Raw genomic sequence first — 13209 nt, forward strand, 5'->3', positions numbered from 1 at the left:
TCTTCTGGGGTCAAGAGTGACCGGAAGCTTCATCCCTTGGCATCGTTGGTTTCGTCAGGACTCATTACTCATGACTTAGTCACCTTTGGAAGATGACAGAGGCCATCCCAAAGTGCCCCACACAAACTGCAGTTTGCTTCTCAGTGAAACTGAGCTGGACCACATTGAAGGTTTTGGAACTGTGTTTTTCGGAACCCCTCAGAGACAAGGAGGCAGGAGGAGGTGTGTGGCAAGATAGGCAACTCCCTGTCCCCGTTTCACTAGTGAAGCTCAAAAAGAGGCCGTGTTTTTCAATGAGATGTAAAGAACAATAAAGAAAAATCCACACAACTTGTTTGTGCGGTTTGACAGTTAGTAATAAAATGAATACCCCATAATGCAGGTCAAGAAATACAACGTTGCCCGCACCCCAGGATCCACCTGAATGTCCTTCTGCTTGCCAACTTAGAGGCCCCAGATTTGATTTTAAGGGAACCAACAGTCTGGCACAAGCTGTAGTTTTTATGTGTATGCGGTGGGGGGGTGGGGGGTGGGGGGGTGGGGGAAGGGAGTGTCTGTTTGGCTGGGGTGGGCCTCAGATGCAGAGTCCAATTAACCACACTCCCTAGACCCTGCAACAGGATCATGGGCTCATACAGGGTCTTCTCTTGTTTTCTTTTATATGCTGATTTTTCTTCCCTTCATCTCCATCACTGCTCCTATTTCCCCTTTCCCCCAAAGTCACTTAATCTATTGTATTCGGCTTATGTCCTTGGGTATGTATGTATCTTTGAAAAATATATTGTGTCTTGTATATGTACGCATTTTAGATCTCTTTCTAGTCCTTACTTTTTTCATGTTATGCTATATATCTCAAACCCATTACTTCTTTTTTATTTATTTATTTTTATTAAAAAAATTTTTTAATATGAAATTTATTGTCAAATTGGTTTCCATACAACACCCAGTGCTCATCCTGACAGGTGCCCTCCTCAGTGCCCATCACCCACCCTCCCCTCCCTCCCACCCCCCATCAACCCTCAGTTTATTCTCAGTTTTTAAGAGTCTCTTATGGCCAAACCCATTGCTTCTCATTGCTCCCTATTTACTCCACAGAATGCATCTATCACATTTACTTCTCCTAATTGATGGATACTTAGGATGCAGCCAATCACTCTCTTGTAGCAAACAACACTCACATGTCCCCTCATGGACCCAAGTTTAAGGTGCTCCGAGGCAGATGAGGTGAGGCAAGGCAAGCAGGCTTAGGGTTGGCTAGTTTAAACCATTTCGATGGGCTCTTGGGTGGAGGGGCTGTCCCTAGTTGCCTGGTACCTGGCCCTGGGGTACCTGCCCTGGGTACCTGGCCCTTAGGGCAAGGAAATAATAGCGGCCTGGTGTGGTAAGAGCTGGTTAGAAGAGGTAGCGGGGTGTGGGCTCTGGACTGGTTAGTTTATACGTGAAAGTTGTGCTCGCAGGTGAAAAATCCTTTACTATCTCTAGGAACTGGCTGGCCCTCAGAGGCCAGTCTCCCCAGAGTTAGCAAGGTGCCAGATATGAAGCATTAGAAATAAAAAGACATGGAGCGCCTGGGTGGCTCAGTCGGTTGAGCATCCGACTTCGGCTCAGGTCATGATCTCACAGCTCGTGAGTTTGAGCCCCGCGTCCGGCTCTGTGCGGACAGCTTGGAGCCTCGAGCCTGCTTCGGATCCTGTGTCTCCCTCTCTCTCTGCCCCTAACCCACTCACATTCTGTCTCTGTCTCTCTCAAAAATAAATAAGCATTAAAAAAAGAAAGAAAAAGACATGCTTAACACAATGGGTTTGGTAGAACTTAGCTATAAAGCCAACGGAGTTGAGAAGAAATTTTTTAATTAAAAAAAAAATGTTTATTTATTTTGAGAGAGAGACAGAGAACGTAAGTCGAGGAGGGACAGAGAGAGACGCAGAATCCAAAACAGGCTCCAGGCTCTGAGCTGTCAACACAGAGCCCGATGCAGGGCCTGAACCCACAAACCGTGAGATCATGACCTGAGCTAAAGCCAGATGCTTAACTGACTGAGCCAACCAGGCATCCGTTTTTTAAAAAATTCTTTTTGAGAAAAAAAATTTTAAAAGGAGATAATTTTATTTTCCTGGTTGTTGGCTTATTTTCTATTTCTTCTTGTTCAAAGTTTGACATTTTACATATTTCAATAAACATTCATTTCTTATATTCCAGTGCTTCTGGATGGCCTAGTAGTGACTTTTCTGTGATCCTCCAAGTCTTCTTTGTGACCTTTACCTCTCTAGCTCCCTTAATAATTGTGTAAAATCTAATGCCTGTAATAAGTCATTGATTCCATAAGACAGTGGTTCTGCTTCCCTGATGGGACCCTCATAGCTAACTTCCCTGTACACTTCATGAGGCAGAAATCTGTACCAACCCTGGCCTGTCTAGCTCTGGACCTTACCATGAGAGAGGGAAGTACATTTCTTTCTTGTTTAAACCATTGTTGCTTTGTGGGGTTTTTTTAAAAGATTTTATTTTGTTATTTTTTTTAATGTTTGTTTTTGAGAGAGAGAGAGAGCACATGCAGTGGGGGGGGGGGGGGGGGGCGGGCAGAGAGGGGGACAGAAGATCCAAAGCAGGCTCTGTGCTGACAGCAGAGAGCTCGATGTGGGGCTCGAACCCACAAACCGTGAGATCATGACCTGAGCCGAAGTCGGATGCCTAACCGACTGTGCCACCCAGGTGCCCCTTTAAGATTTCATTTTTAAGTAATCGCTACACCCAACGGAGGACTCGAACTCACAACCCCAAGATCAAGAGTAGCATACTCTTCAGACTGACCCAGCCAGGCACCCCTCAACCACTGTTACTTTGATCTGACTTCACAGAGCTGAGACCCTGCCACCTGCTAGAAGTTTACAGGGAAGAGGAAGCACTTCTATCTTATTTGACCCATTGCGTTTTTCAGTTTCTTTCTAACAGGAGCTTAGCCTGTAGCTTAAATCCTTCCTCATCCGCACTACCCCCCTTTTCACCCAGTTGAATCCTACTCACCCTGCAGCTTTTCCTAAGCCTGATCCCCCTATTACAAGGGCACTCTCCTAATACCCTGGGCTTCCCCTTTCATAGCACGTGCATAATCTGGTAAATATTTGTCGCGTGTCTGTCTCCCCCCCTAGGCCAGACCTTGCCTCTCTTACTCCTGCTGTACCCCCAGCCCATGATGCAGAGCTGACACACAGCCAATTGACTGACTCAACGAACGCTCTCCAAGGGAGATACAAAGAGGAGAAATCTTTTGGTGCATTTTGCTAGAAATGTGCAGTAGCCCTGAACCCCTTGGGTGGAACCTAGCTTGTCAGAGTTTGCTGCCCCGACCTTCTCCCCCCTCATCCTCTCTTATTCCAGACCCTCGAACCGCCTTCTAAACGTTAGATGCTTCACAACCAGTATTGCACATTAAGGGGCGATGATATGTGTGCGCCAGATATCAAGGTCACTGGACACCCCCCCCCCAGCTACGTGTCATATGTAGAACCACTATTGGGGTGTGTCTGGCCCATGCTATTTTCTCTAAGAGCTGCCCCCCAAACCGCCCCATGCTGAGGAGCAGGCCCAGCTCGGGTGGTCACTAGCCCATGGGACACTTCAATGAGAATTAGAAACAAAAGCGCCCATTTCTCAACACACTTTATTGCCATCTGCCAAACAGTTTCATTATGAATATGCATCTTTACGATGTCTGCAGCGTGGAGGGGGCCCCTTGGAGTTACACACTGCACAGTCTACACAGCCGTATGTGGATGTAGGTCCTGCCACCTCCCCGTTAGCCTTGTTAGCGTTATGTTACTCTGCCTTCTTCTAGAGCCAGCCTGATTGGGCCAACCTAACTTAAGCTGGCCAATGGGTTGGTTCTCTCAGAAATGTAAAGGTGGGCTACAGAGCTCTAGCTTGTCATTACTAAACCGGGAGAACATATAGAGTCGTGGCTGGGATAGCCATTTCCCGACACGTATCGCTTCGAGTTCCCTGACTGCAAGTGACAGAAACCAACAAGTAGCTAACTTAGCTTACACAAAAATGGGATGTATCGGAAGGAGTCTGGGAAAGCCAGAGAACCAGGGGCCAGGCAGGAGGAATGACAGGAAGAGCTTCACACCAGAGCAATCTGGCCAGGGCCCCACTGTCTGGAGGAGGAGGGGGCAGGGAGAATGGGACATGGACGATGGCAGACACTGATGGACAAAGGACCTCCATCCATTTCCGCCTTCCCGTCTCCATTAGGACTCAAAGTCTTGGGAGAGAGCAGCTGGCCAGCCATGCCGTGATGGAGGAGGGCTTTGTGGGGTGCTCCGATCAGCTGGGGGCCACCCAATGGGGGGAGTCCCAATCGGGTGGGGCCGGCGGCGCAGGCAGTGAAAGAAGGGGGAACAAAGGAGATAGAAGTTTGAGATTACCACAAGGGAGTGGCAGGCAGGACAGCAAAGGAGACACTGCCACCAGGTGGGTGTCGTATGTGTGTGTTGGGGGGGTGGTGGACACAGTTATCACAGTTATGGGGTGGAGTGAGGGAGTATGGGAACATATGGAATTTCCCCCTTTTGTGGCCATTTTAGGGACTGTGGCTGATTGTAATTGGCCAGTTAGGGTCTGTGGTTATTTCGATGTGGGCCGCTTAGTGGTCAGTGGTCGCGTGGGCCCTTTGGCCCTACTCAGGTTTCCATTGCTCAAGCCTGTTGCCTAAAAATGGCCTCTACAGGCTCTATCCCTCTACTGTTCTCTTCTTAACTCAGAAACACTTTTTCATTTATAAAGTTCTTTCTTTCTTTCTTTTAATGTTTATTTATTTTGGGGAGAGAGAGAGAGAGAGAGGGTGTGAGCGGGAGAGGGGCAGAGAGAGAGGGACACACAGAATCCGAAGCGGGCTCCAGGCTCCGAGCTGTCAGCACAGAGCCCAATGCGGGGCTCGAACCTACGAATGGCGAGATCAGACCTGAGCCGAAGTCAGACACTTAACTGACTGAGCCACCCAGGTGCCCCTATGAAGTTCTTTAGAATGCATAACCAAGGCGCCATTTCCCGACACCTGTCGGGAAAGAGACATCTGTCTCTTTGTTCTTGTCCTCTGGTATAGGATCTCGTGGTGGCCCTCTCCTGTCGCATGTGTTGCTCCTCAAGCCAGTGTCACTATCACTGGTCACCCCTCCTGCCCACTCTCCCCGTCCTCAGGAGCAGATGTGCCTTCTTCACCACTCTCTGGGCTTTCTCGTTTCTTCAAAGCGCCTTCTCCGTCTCCAGTGGAATCCTCTTTCTTGTCTTCTTTCTTGTCTGTGGTTTTCTTAGCTGCTCGCTCTTCCTCAGGAAGTAATACTGCTCCGACCCCGTTTGACTCGCTCTGCCACCTCTTACTCCCTCTCTCTAGCTTTTGCGGTTCTGTTCCTCTGCCTGTGCAATTTCAGCTCTAATTTTCTCTGTATCCACGTCCATCTTTGGACCCAGGGCCTTTCAAGTTCGCTGTTAAATGAATCTGTGCTTTCCAGGAACAACTTCTTTTTCTGGTGTTACTCCTCTATTCGAAGAAGCTCAGCTTCTAGTTTTCACTGATGAACAGTTAAGCACCGAACTTGTTTGAGGTCCTGCATTCTGGCTGTTGTGACAACCTACGGAACATCTGGTAGCACACTCTCACCGGGTACTGCACTGAGGAGGTGTCGGTCTCGCTGGGAGGCAGTAGCTGGATGCTTCCTTGACCAGCCACCATCAAGAGATCAAATAGGAGACGGGGGGCGCCTGGGTGGCTCAGTCAGTTAAGCGTCTGACTTCAGCTCATGTCATGATCTCACAGTTTGTGAGTTCAAGCCCCACGTCAGGCCAATAGCTCAGAGCCTGGAGCCTGCTTTGGATTCTGTGTCTCCCCCTCTCTCTCTGTCCCTCCTCTGCTCACTCTATCTCTGTCTCTCAAAAATGAATAAATTTTTAAAATTAAAAAAAAAATAAAATATATGAAGAACTCTTAAAACTTAACAATAAGAAAACGAAGAATCCGATTTTTAAAAAATGGGCAAAAGATCTGAAAAGAATCTTCACCAAAGAAGACATGCAGATGGAAAATAGGCACATGAAAAGATGTCGCGTGTCGTTGGGGAAATGCAAATCAAAACAATGAGTTACCACCGCACACCTATTAGAATGGCCAAAATCAAAAACACTGGCAACCCCAAGTGCTGGGGAGGATGTGGGGCAACAGGAACTCTCGCTCACTGCTGGTGGGAAAGCAAAATGGTACAGCCACTTTGGAAGACGGTTCGGCAGTTTCTTCCAAAACTAAATATTCTCTTAACATACGATCCAGCAGTTGTGGTCTTTGATATTCACCCAAATGTGTTGAAAATCTATGTCCCTATAAAAACCTGCACACGGTTGTCTGTAGCAGCGTTTTAAAATTGTTATTGCCGGGCAGTTGACCCACAATATTGTCCTGGTTTCAGGTGTGCAATAATGATTCAACACTTACAGACATTATGAAACGATCACCACAGTACCTGTAGCTACCAGCCTGTCCTCTGGTCTTCCTTTGAGACCTCTGCTCTCCGTGCTCCCTCTTACCTTGTCCTTCTTCTCCTCTAGTTTGATCTCAGGGGTGGGGTTTCCTTCGGCACTGCAGGGGTAGAGGCGGGGGGGGGGGGGGGGGGGAGCCTCTGAGCCCAGGGGCCACCTCTGCCATTTGGGCAGCCCCGTAACCCAGGCTGGCAGCTGCTGTCCCTATCACTTCGATCACCCCCCTCCCCCAGTTTTGCCGCCTTACTTTTTAGCCTGAATTCCAGCCCCTACCTTTAGGAACTGTCATCGTGTTGAATCCCGCCTGGGGGAGCCCCTTCCTCTTCCCCAACTGGGAGGTATTCCATTACAGGGTAAAGTGTGGTTTAAGTAGCTGTAGAGAAGCGTGACGGAAAGTCTGTCAGTTGGGCTGGACTTGCCAAAACTTGGTGTAATGTGGGGATGCCAAGGAAACCTGAGCAGAGCCGAGGTGGGGGCAAGTCAGGATGTTCAAGGTAAGAGGCAGGAAATGGTGTGGGGGAGGGGCAGACAAAACTCGGGCCCCAAGTGGAGAAAGGAGGTTGGGGGCAGGGACTTCCTTGAAACTGCTGCCAGATAAAGGTGCGTGGGCAGCTTAGGGTGGGGTGGGTGGGGCTGAGGGAGGGAGGTTGTGGGGGAACTGGTAAGGGGGTAGAGGGAGGACAGGATTTCCTCTAACAAGCATTTCAGCCTGAGGCCAGAGGCACCTGGAACCCAGTGGAAAGGCTTGCCCTCCAGAGATGCTTGTTGGTGGAGAGGGCCTTAGCCTTGGGGCGGTGGGAGGGCCTAGGGCTGGCCAACAGGAGTGTCCTACGGGATGGTCTGAGCCCAAAGACTGCCACTCAGCAAATACAGGAAATGGGCCCAGCCAGATTCTGAGACTTTGTGGAGTCCCTTTTCAGCGCTCCCCCTCCCCAGTTCCTTTGTTCAACCTGAACACTCCCAGCCTCCAGTCCCTCTGTCCTTCCTGCCCCAGGTGGTCAGTGAGGGCCTGCCCAGCTTCTTGCCTTGGTCTCTCATACCTGCCGTCCTCCAGCCCTCACACTGTGGCAGTCGGGCCCTCTTCCATCCCTCCCTGTGAGCCCAGACCCACCCAGCTGTGCCAGCCTTGGCCAGGCCAGCTCCAGCGGGGACATGGTCTTTCCCGTCCCAGCAGGCTGAGACCTGAGGCTTTAATTATGAGTCACTTCAAAGCCTTTCTGGAAGCAGGTGAGAGATACAGTGTAAACAAGTGAGAGTGAGTCATCCCGGCCCTCCCAGCCCCACATGACGGAATATCCTTCCTGCCTCTCTTACCCACCAGCCTGTCAAGTAGCCAACCACTGGTTCCGTCCTCAGGTAGACACTAGCCTAGGGCTGGGACCCTTCGAAGCTCTGCTTCTCACCATCACCTACATCATCTTCCTCTTCAGCACACCCCCACTATCGACTGAGCAATAACCCACTGGGCAAAGCACTTCCTGTGGATTAGTTCATTTAATCCTCCCAATAACCTCATGAAGTAGATACTATTCTGTCCATTTCACAGGTGACAAAAGCAAGGCCTACCTAGAGAGGCTCAGTGATTTATCCAAAGTTACACAGGTTGATAGCGGACCCAGTTTTCCAATTCCAGCGGTCCCACTCCAGAGTACTTAAAGACTGACATAGCAAGAAGGACACAGCATCATTCATGTGGCATCCCTTTTCCAAATGCAGACCCTGAATCTAATCAGGAGAAACGTGTGAGACATCTAAACTCTTCCAAAAAGTCAATATTATGAAAGGCAAAAGAAATTGAGAAGAATGCTTTCAGATGCAAAACCACAACACATGATTCTGGATTGGTACTAGATCTTAGGGGAAAAAAAAATCGCTGCAGGGGCACCTGGGTGGCTCAGTAGGTTAAGGTCTGACTCTTGACCTCGGCTCAGGTCATGATCTCACATTTCATGGGTTTAAGCCCCGCATTGGGCTCTGGGCTGACAGCGCAGAGCCCGCTTGTAATTCTGTGTCCCTCCCTCTGTGCCCTACCCCATCTGTGCTCTCTTTCTCTCAAAAATAAAATAAACTTAAAAAAATTTTTTTTAATTGCTACAAAAGATAGCATGGGACAAAGAGCAAAATCAGAATAAGGACCATATATTAGATTATAGTATCAATGGCATTTCCTTTATTTAAGATAGCTGTCCTAAGGATAGGTAAGAAAATATCCTTGTTCTTAAGAGCTGTGTGCTGAAGTATTTAGGGATGAAGTGTTATGATATCTGAAACTTATCCTCAAATAGTTCAGAAAAAAAGAATACTAAAAATGATTTACACCTGTGTGTGTGTGTGTGTGTGTGTGTGTGTACGAAAGAGAGAGACAAGGGGCACCTGGGTGGTTCAGTAAGTTAAGCATCTGACTCTTGATTTTGGCTTGGGTCATGATCTCACGGTTTGTGGGTTTGAGTCCCACATCAGGCTCCGTGCTGATGGCGCAAAGCCTGCTTGGGATTCTCTCTCTCCCTATCTCTCTGCCTCCCACCCCCCCATAAATAAATAAATAAACTTAAAAAAAAAAAGATTAGGGGCGCCTGGGTGGCTCAGTCAGTTAAGCGTCCGACTTCAGCTCAGGTCACGACCTCGCGGTCCGTGAGTTGGAGCCCCGCGTCGGGCTCTGGGCTGACGGCTCAGAGCCTGGAGCCTGCTTCCGACTCTGTGTCTCCCTCTCTCTCTGCCCCTCCCCCGTTCATGCTCTGTCTCTGTCTCAAAAGTAAATAAACGTTAAAAAAAATTTTTTTTAAAAAGATTAAAAAAAGAGAGAGACAATACAGCAAACGTAGTAAAATATCAGTGAATCTTGGTAAAGGACATTTGGGAGTTTATTACACTATTCCTTTAACTTCTCTGTAGCCTTCATATTTTCAAAATAAAAAGGTTGCTAAAAGGAAGTTACTAGATTAGCACAGCCTGGCACTAAGTTAGATTCTGAGAGATGCTAGTCCACACCCTTGCAGCACAACCCCAGGCTCTCAGTGAGACCCAGTGTCAAGGTCTTTACCCATCATCTGGCTTCACTGAAGTCCCCAAGCCTCTTCTTTCTCATCCATGCTCAGAATCTTCCCAGCTTGAGCTGAGAGGTAGGGACAGGAAGTCATGGCCAGGGTGTGGGGGAAGAATGTCCTTCTTCCCTACCCCCAGGGGTTGTATCTTTTGGAAGTCTGGCCAGATTTGTCCATGTGTATTAAGTGGTTTGTGCTGAGGGATTTGCAAACAGAAAAGGTACTGATTGAGAAGCAGGAATGCACCTCTGGCTCACTCTCCTGCCTCTTGGTGATGGCTGTGCCTCTGAGCACCAGAAGGTGTGACACAGACCCGCTGAGGCCTCACTCAGCCCTGGGGAAGCCAGCGTGAGTGTCAACACTCTGGCAGAGAGAAGTGCTAAAATGCATATTTGAAGATGTCTGAACAGACTTGTTTGAGAGACAGCTAGAGTTGTCAAGTAATCCTGGTGTCTCCCCCTGTCTCGGTTTTGAAGGCAGAGCTTGCCTGCAGGCCTCTGACCTCTAATGTCTTTCTATTATTGTTAGCATTTGACAAAACTTTGCTTAAGACCTGGGGATGACAGAAGTCAACACAGAGAGGAGCTTATAATTGCTGCTAGAAGGGCTACTCTTAAGATCCTCTCCAGGACAGAAGTCAGCTCAACTTGGGATCCTCTGGGCCTAATGCCTGGGCCAGTGATGCTGTACCGGGTACAGACCATTTCCTCCATAAACTGACCTCCTCAGGCCCCAGTGGCCCCTGGGAACCAAGGCCCCCAGCCCCAGTGGACAATACCAACCCATGGGGAGAGTTACAGGCTCTTGCTCAGAGCTTCCAGAATCTTCCTCCAGAGTGTAAGCGAGAGCCCAAGAGCCAGCAGGTTGAGCCCAGGCAGAATGACTCACATCGGGAGACTAACATTGCATGGAGCCCTGGAACATAAAGAAGGCAAAGGGCTGTTGGCAGAATGGTTCAGATCTGCAGAGACTGGACTCTGAGGGAGAGCTGATCCAGAAGACAGAAGATAGAGCCATTGCTTCCATCTTTCTCACTCAGCTTCTCCGCTAGTTCATCTGCCACCCCCTTAGCCCCTGAAAGGGGGTCACACCGCAGGCCATGCACAGTGGACCCTCCCAACCAACCCCAGTCTTTAAGGAAGCCCCTTCGCTTCCATATGGACACTGGGGCTGCCATCACACTATCCTTGCCCTTCTGGATATAGTGGTCCTCCAAGGAAAGGAGCTTGATTCAAAACTGGGTCCTAAACTGGGCTTTTGTACATAGGTAACAGGAGACAGAAGGCCTTTCTTTCCTCTGGGGTCTCTAGTTGAGGTGATATAAGCCCAGGCTTGTCAGCCTTCCCTGTATCCCACATAAAGGCCCAATACGGGGCGCCTGGGTGGCGCAGTCAGTTAAGCGTCCGACTTCAGCCAGGTCACGATCTCGCGGTCCGTGAGTTCGAGCCCCGCGTCAGGCTCTGGGCTGATGGCTCGGAGCCTGGAGCCTATTTCCGATTCTGTGTCTCCCTCTCTCTGCCCCTCCCCCGTTCATGCTCTGTCTCTCTCTGTCCCAAAAATAAATAAACGTTGAAAAAAGGCCCAATACGAGGGAATGAGGCAAACATAGGTAGGAGGAGAGCCCAGTGACATTGTTGGCATTTCTGGATCCAGTTGTTCCTGAAGCCGTTTCTACTCTGATCGTATCAGAGCTAATCCATTCCTGTTTTTCCTCTGGGGCTTCCTGGAGTTGGACTTCTGTCCTTAAAAAAAGAGGCAGGGGTGGTCCTGATCAATATCCTGTGTAAGACTCCTTGTCCCCCAAGCCAAGCAAAATCAAATTTTCTCACTCTCTGTCATTCTCCCCTCCCCTTTCTGCCTGTCTCTCATATTTAAACTAGATATAGAGGGGCACCTGGGTAGCTCAGTTGATTAAGCATCAGATTTCAGCCCAGGTCATGATCTCACGGTTCGTGAGTTCGAGCCCTGCACCGGGCTCTGTGCTGACAGCTCAGAGCCTGGGGTCTGCTTCAGATTCTGTGTCTCCCTCTCTGACCCTCCCCCACTCACACTCTGTCTCTGTCTCTCAAAAATAAATAAACATTAACAAAAATTTAAAAAACACTAGATATAGAGACTATAGTCCACTGGCTGGAACTGAAAGGTTGTATGGTTCCAGGACTAAGGCAACCATTTGGTTGGGAATTTATTGATGGAAACAAGAAAGAAAATTCATCTGTTGAGATAAATAAGGGTAAGAAAAGAACCAGACTGAGAGAAAGACATGATTTTTCCAGTTCCTAAGCCCCACTGCGTTTTCCCACACTTCCTTTCCCTGAGTCCCTACAGTACCCCTTATCTTAGGCTTTTGGGGGGGTATAAGTGACAGAAACCAACCTAGGCTAACTTAGAAAGGGTAGTTATTATAAGGATAGGTGTCTCCTGGAACCTGGGGGCAAGTGGCACACTGAGGCCCCAGGAGGGCTTAGAAGCCAGGCAGTCCTTCTCCGGGTTCAAGTAAAATGCTTGAGACCAACTTCCTTCAGTTCTCCATGTGCATGAGGCTGAACATGGCTGCTTCATAGCCCCAAAGTGCATACGTTCAAGTGGCCACAGAGATGTTCTCACTCTCTAGCCCTTTCTGAAACAGCAAAGCTCTGGGGCCTAGTGTGGGTCAGTATTCACCATGTTCCAATCAGCCGTGTCTGGTAGAGTTGGGGTGGGGGGGTTACATTGTGCTCCAGCTTCTGTAGCCCACCTCTGGGGGAGGGTCAAAGAGGAGTCCTCTACAGCCATGTTCTATTAGACTGCTTTGGGTAGGGTTCCATTCATTGCCATTACACAGAACTGATTAAAACTACTGTCGATAACCTCGGGGTGCCTGTTTGCCCCTCATCTCTCCTTATTGAAAGGTGTATGGCTCAAGGGTATGTCCAGCTGGATCAAAGGTCAAGATTTTTCCAAAGGAGAGCAGAGAACATTCTTTCACGATGACTGTCCTGTGAACAATCAGAATTCGTGGTGGTGGCGGCGGCTGACTGCCCCTCTCTTTCCCCACCACCCACTGCCACCACTGAGGGAAAACTAGTGACCTATTACCCAGACCCATCATGCATCCTGTGTAGGGTGGCAAAGAATCCTACAGAATATTTCATTGCCAGACTCCTACCTGGCATGTACATCATAACTTGCCCTTTCAGGAAGGACAGATACCAATATTTCACCATCTCTGGACAGTCCTGGAACTGTATAGACTTAGCCCTGAATGGAGAATTCTGGAAGTTGACGATGATTCTCAGTGTCACTAGGTGTGGTAGGTGGTAGGGCTGCAGGGGCTGAAGCAGGTCAGCACGAGTCTTGGGCACCTCTCCCACCCCTGTACTTAGGACTCTAAGGACGTCAATTCCACCCAGAGGCCAGCATTTCCTTTCCTAGTACCTAGTACCTAGTACCCAGTCAGCTTGGAGGAGCCCCTGTACTATGCCTTTAACTTCTCTTTCTTCCATGATCACTTGGCAATTATGTCCCAAGGTGGGGATGGAAACTGCCTCCTGGATCACAGGCAGATTAAAGGCTCAAAGCAGGGAGGAGAGCAGGATGTTTTCTTTTCTCTTTTTTTAATGTTTATTTATTTTTTGAGAGAGAGAGAGCGAGAGAGAGA

The 13209-nt window shown here is 48.9% G+C and overlaps 1 pseudogene; it reads right to left on the reverse strand.

Moving 5' to 3' along the window:
• Positions 1–5010: 5010 nt before the first annotated feature.
• LOC125148132 (SWI/SNF-related matrix-associated actin-dependent regulator of chromatin subfamily E member 1-like) lies at positions 5011–5720 on the reverse strand (annotated as a pseudogene).
• Between the last annotated feature and the right edge of the window lie 7489 nt (positions 5721–13209).

This window comes from Prionailurus viverrinus, chromosome D2, assembly GCF_022837055.1.
Source record: "Prionailurus viverrinus isolate Anna chromosome D2, UM_Priviv_1.0, whole genome shotgun sequence".
NCBI lineage: Eukaryota > Metazoa > Chordata > Mammalia > Carnivora > Felidae > Prionailurus > Prionailurus viverrinus.